The sequence below is a fragment of the Theropithecus gelada genome, chromosome 13, assembly GCF_003255815.1.
Source record: "Theropithecus gelada isolate Dixy chromosome 13, Tgel_1.0, whole genome shotgun sequence".
Classification (NCBI taxonomy): domain Eukaryota; kingdom Metazoa; phylum Chordata; class Mammalia; order Primates; family Cercopithecidae; genus Theropithecus; species Theropithecus gelada.
Window position 1 is genome coordinate 47017217 of NC_037681.1, and position 5468 is coordinate 47022684.

At 38.6% G+C, this 5468-nt stretch overlaps 1 non-coding gene across 1 annotated transcript; it reads left to right on the forward strand.

Annotated features, from left to right (window-relative positions):
* Window positions 1–2327: 2327 nt before the first annotated feature.
* LOC112605479 lies at window positions 2328–2395 on the forward strand. The gene has a single exon (XR_003115465.1). It is a non-coding gene; the product is annotated as a small nucleolar RNA SNORD77 (small nucleolar RNA).
* The last annotated feature ends 3073 nt before the right edge of the window (window positions 2396–5468 follow it).

Sequence of the window (5468 nt, forward strand, 5' to 3'; positions counted from 1 at the left end):
TCCCATACTCCCCAAGAATGATAGGTAGACCCTGGCTGTTTTATATTAGCATAGCTCAAAGGGTCAACTCTAGTAATGCATTCCAAAACAAAGAACATCTTCCACAAAGCAAATTGTAGTCTCCATCTGAAAAGGCAGACACAGTTTATATTCCTAAAATGTTATTTTTTCCTCAGTTAAAAAAAAGAAAAACCTCAATTTACTGTAAAGTAACTTTTTAATTCCAGAACAAAGGACAACAAGGAGAGAGAGAAGGTGAAGGTTGACTTTAAGATTTTGTTGTAGGAAACCTATTAAGACATCCAATCAAAACTAAAATTTAATCCGACATGGGAGTTTCCTAAACCTGTTCCAAACAGTGAAATGTTATATAATTGTAACGTTTTATAACATTTTATATAAAACTTCAGTTTAAAACATAGCTAAGCTCTAAAGCAAGAAAAAGAAAATTTCCAGGTACCAGAAATGAAGCAGAAACCTGTAACCACAGAGGGTCAGAAAGGGCAAACCACCAAAAGAGTAGGAGAATAGTGAGATAACCCCATAAAAAGTCCTTAATAAGTCAAGGCACTTACAGGATTCCTGTGAAAAAAACAACACCTATTGAAATTGAGCTCACACACAAAAATTATAAAACAGATGGGAAAGTTCAATGTCAAGATAGACATTCTACTGACTCAGCAAATAGAATAACTAACATCAGTGGAACTAGAGACTAAAAAGTGATCTGAAAAGGGCCTTAAGTTTGATTAAGAGATGAAAGAGATAAAGGAGGTTCCCATATAACAAGAATAGAAAATTATAAAATAAGAACAAGAAAATTTGCAATCTCTAGCTATAATTGTGCAGTTATCTCTTTTTCCTTGCATTTCTGTCTCATTTTGCTTCATGTATTTTGAATCAGCTTTCTTATTAGATGCATGTACATTTAGGATTACTATATCTTGTTGATAAATGGATCCTTTTGTTACTATGAAATAACCTTCTTTATCCTTGGAAATATTTTTTAGTCTGAAATCTGCTTTGTATGATAGTAATATAGCCACTCCAGCTTTCTTTTGATTAATATTTGCAGGACATATCTTTACCTAATTTTTCTCTTTTGACCTATTTATGACTATATTTAAAGTGGATTTCTTATAGGCAGTTTATAGTTGGATCATGATTTTTAAAAAATACAACCTGACAATCTATGCCTTTTAATTGGGGTGTTTAGATCATTTACATTTAAAGTGATTGTTGATATGGTTGAGTTTGAATCTACCATTTTGCTATTTGTATTCTAGTTATCCCATTTCTTCTTTGTTCTTTATTTCCTCTTTTTGAGTTACTTAATATGTTTCATGATTCCACTGATCTTAGGTTTACTTTATTTCTCAGATATTATATAATATCTATTTATCATAGATCTACCTTATTGTTTTTAACCTCAGTCTAGTATTCCATAGTATGGATGTACCATAGCTTATTTACCTATCAATAGAAACTTAAATATTTTTTCAAATTTTTATTGTTATGAGAAATACTGTAATTAATACATTTATTCATGCCTCTTTGTTTTTTGTTTGTTTGTTTGTTTTGTTTTTTGAGACAAGTTCTCACTCTGTCACCCAGGCTGGGGTGCAGTGGTGTGATCTCAGCTCACTGCAACCTTTGCCTCTTAGGCTCAAGCGATCCCCCCACCTCAGCCACCCAGGTAGCTGGGATTACAAGTGCATGCCACAATGCCCAGCTAATTTTTGTATTTTCTATAGAGACAGGATTTCACCATGTTGACCAGACTGGTCTCAAACTCCTGGCCTCAAGCAATCCACCTGCTTTGGCCTCTTAAAGTGCTGGGATCACAGGCATGAGTCACCATGCCCAGCCATGCCTCTTTGAGCCTCTGTAAGTATTTCTGTAGGATCAAATCTCAAAAGTGAAATTTCTGGGTCAAAAGATACGCATATATTCATTTTGATGGGTGCTGTTAAGTTCACTTCCAAAAAAGATGTATCTGTTCTTCTCAGTAACAGCATTTTCCTACATCCTTGCCAACCTTAGATAGAATCTTTTCTTTCTTTCTCTTTCTTTCTTTTTTCTTTCTCTCTTTCTTTCTTTCTTTCTTCTTTCTTTCTTTCTTTTTCTTTTCTCTCTCTCTCTCTCTTTCTCTGTCTCTCTCCTTCTCTTTTCTTATTCTATTGGAGGAGGGGCTGTCATTACTGTTTAATTTGTGTGCTTCTGGTGATATTAAACATATTTCCATATATCTATTCACCATTTGTACTTTTTCTGTGAATGGCCTATCATTGTGGGCTGAATTATGTCTCCTCAAAATTTGTATGTTGATACTATGATGATTGCATAGTTCAGCAGATTAAATCATGAAGAAATGTACCATGTGTCTGATGTATCTGGGATGGTTGCAGTTTGCTGTTAGTAGTTAAGCAGTGTACCACCAATCTACCATTAAAATATTCTTTTTTTTCTTTTTTTTTTTTTTTTTTTTGAGACGGAGTCTCGCTCTGTGGCCCAGGTTGGAGTGCAGTGGCGCGATCTCGGCTCACTGCAAGCTCCGCCTCCCGGGTTCACACCATTCTCCTGCCTCAGCCTCCCGAGGAGCTGGGACTACAGGCGCCCGCCACCACGCTCGGCTTCTTTTTTGTATTTTTTAGTAGAGACGGGGTTTCACTGTGTTAGCCAGGATGGTCTTGATCTCCTGACTTCGTGATCCGCCCGTCTCGGCCTCCCAAAGTGCTGGGATTACAGGCTTGAGCCACCGCGCCCGGCCTAAAATATTCTTTACTGACAATTTTGTATGAAAATTATAGAAAAAAAAGTGTATGTTGAAGTCCTTTACCCCCAGCTTCTCATAATATAACTGTATTTGAAGATAGGGCCTTTATTTTTATTTTATTTTATTTCTATTTTTATTATCCAGACAGAGTTTTACTCTTGTTGCCCAGGTTGGAGTGCAATGGCGCAATCTTGACTCACTGCAACCTCTGCCTCCCCAGTTCAAACGATTCTTGTGCCTCAGCCTCCAGAGTAGCTGGGATTGCAGGCATGCTACCACCCGCAGCTAATTTGTGTATTTTTAGTAGAGACTGGATTTCACCATGTTGGCCAGGCTAGTCTTGAACTCCTGACCTCAGGTGATCCACCCACCTCAGCCTCCCAAAGTACTGGGACTGCAGGTATGAGCCACCGTGCCTGGCCAAGATAGGGCCTTTAAATAGGGAACTAATGTAAAATGAGTCATATGGGTAGGCCCTAATGCAATATGACTGGTGTTCTTATAAGAAGAGGTTAGGACACAGACTTGAGCACACACTGAGGAAAGACACAGCAAGAAGGCAGCCATTTGCATGCCAAAGAGAGAGGGCTCAGAAAAAACCAAACCTGCCAACATCTTGATCTTGTACTTGCAGTCTCCAGAGCTGTGAGAAAATAAATTCCTGTTGTTTAAGCCACCTAATCTGTGGGATTTTAGGTTATGGAAGCAAACTAATACATCTGTCCATATACATTGCCCATTTTTCTTCTGGACTACCTTGTTACTTTGTAAGAGCTTTTTATATGTTAACAGTAACAACGTGCCTGGCATGGTGGCTCACGCCTTTAATCCCAGCACTTTGGGAAGCTGAGGCGGGCGGATCACGTGGTCAGGGGATCAAGATCATCCTGGCTAATACGGTGAAACCCTATCTCTACTAAAAATACAAAAAAAAAAAAAAATTAACCAGGCGTGGTGGCACACGCCTGTAATCCCAGCTACTCAGGAGGCTGAGGCAGGGGAATCACTTGAACCCGGGAGGCAGAGGTTGCCGTGAGCCAAGATCATGCCACTGTGCCATTGCACTCCAGCCTGGGCGACAGGGGAGACTCCTCCATCTCAAAAAAAAAATAAAACATAAAAAATAAATAACAACCTATGTCTAGGGCGATTATATAAGTTATCATTCAAAGCGACACACTTCGAGAGTGACAAATCCTAAGCCAGATGGAACACCAGGACAACAAGTATAAACTAGAAGAGTCCTGAGAAAACTAGAATGTGTGGTTACCCTATTGTCTGTTATATTTGCGGCTGAACTTTTCTCCAAGTGTATTAATTACTTTAAAACATTTTAATAGACATATTTTTAGAATAGTATGAAGTTTACAGAAACATTGAGTAAAAAATACAGAGTTCTCATACACCCCCTGCACACTCCCCAACCCCATGCATGCACACACTCCTATTATCATCACCTTGCGTTAGTGTGGTATTTGTTACCATTAATTAACAAGTATTGATACATTTTTATTAACTAAAGTCAGTAGTTTACATTAAGGTTCATTCTCTGTATTGTACAATTTTATGGCTAATGACAAAGACATAATGCCCTATATCCACCATAACAGTATTATACAGAATAGTTTGTCACCTCAAAAATGTTTTGTACTCCACCTATTCATTCTTCTCACTCTCCCCTGTATCTCTAGAAACTACTGATCTTTTTACTGTCTCTATAGTTTGCCCTTTCCAAAGTGTCATATCATGGGAATCAAACACCATGTACCCTTTTCAGACTGGCTTTTTGCACTTAGCAATCCACATTTAAAGTTCTTCTATGTCTTTCCATGGCTTGACAGCTCCTATCTTTTTAACGATGAATCATATTCCATTGCACTGATGTGCCACAGTTTGTTTATCCGTTTATCTATTGAAGAATAATATCTTGGTTGTTTCCAACTACTGGTAATTACAAACAAAGCTGCTACAAACATTCATGTGCAGGTTTTTGCATGGACAAAGTTTTTAACTCATTTTGGTAAACACCTAGGAGCACAGTTGCAGGATTGTATGGTAAGCCTATGTTTACCTTTGTAAGAAATTGCTCAACTATCTTTCAAAGTGGCCCTACCAATACAAAATATTAGTTGGGCATGGTGGTGCATGCCTGTAGTCCCAGGTACTCAGGAGGCTGAGGCATGAGAATTGCTTGAACCTGGGAGGCAGAGGTTGCAGTGAGCCGAAATCAGGCCACTGCACTCTAGCCTGGGTGACAGAGAGAGACTGTCAAAAAAAAAAAAAAAAAAGTGGCCATACCATTTACATTCTCACTGACAAGAAATGAGAGTTCCTGTTGCTCCATGTCCTAACCAGCATTTGGTGTTGTCAGTGTTTTGGGTTTTAGCCATCTTAAGTGTATAGCGGTAGCTCATTGTTGTTTTAATTCGCAAGTCCCTAGTGGCATATGATGTTGGACTTATTTTCGTATGCTTATTTACCACCTGTGTGTCTTCTTTATTTAGGTGTTTATTCAATTTAGGTGCTTATTCTGACCTTTTAAAATTGGGTTTTGGCCGAGTGTGGTGGCTCACGCCTGTAATCCCAACACTTTGGGAGGCCAAGGCGGGCAGATCACGAGGTCAGGAGATTGAGATCATCCTGGCTAACACAGTGAAACCCCGTCTCCACTACAAACACAAAAAGTTAGCCA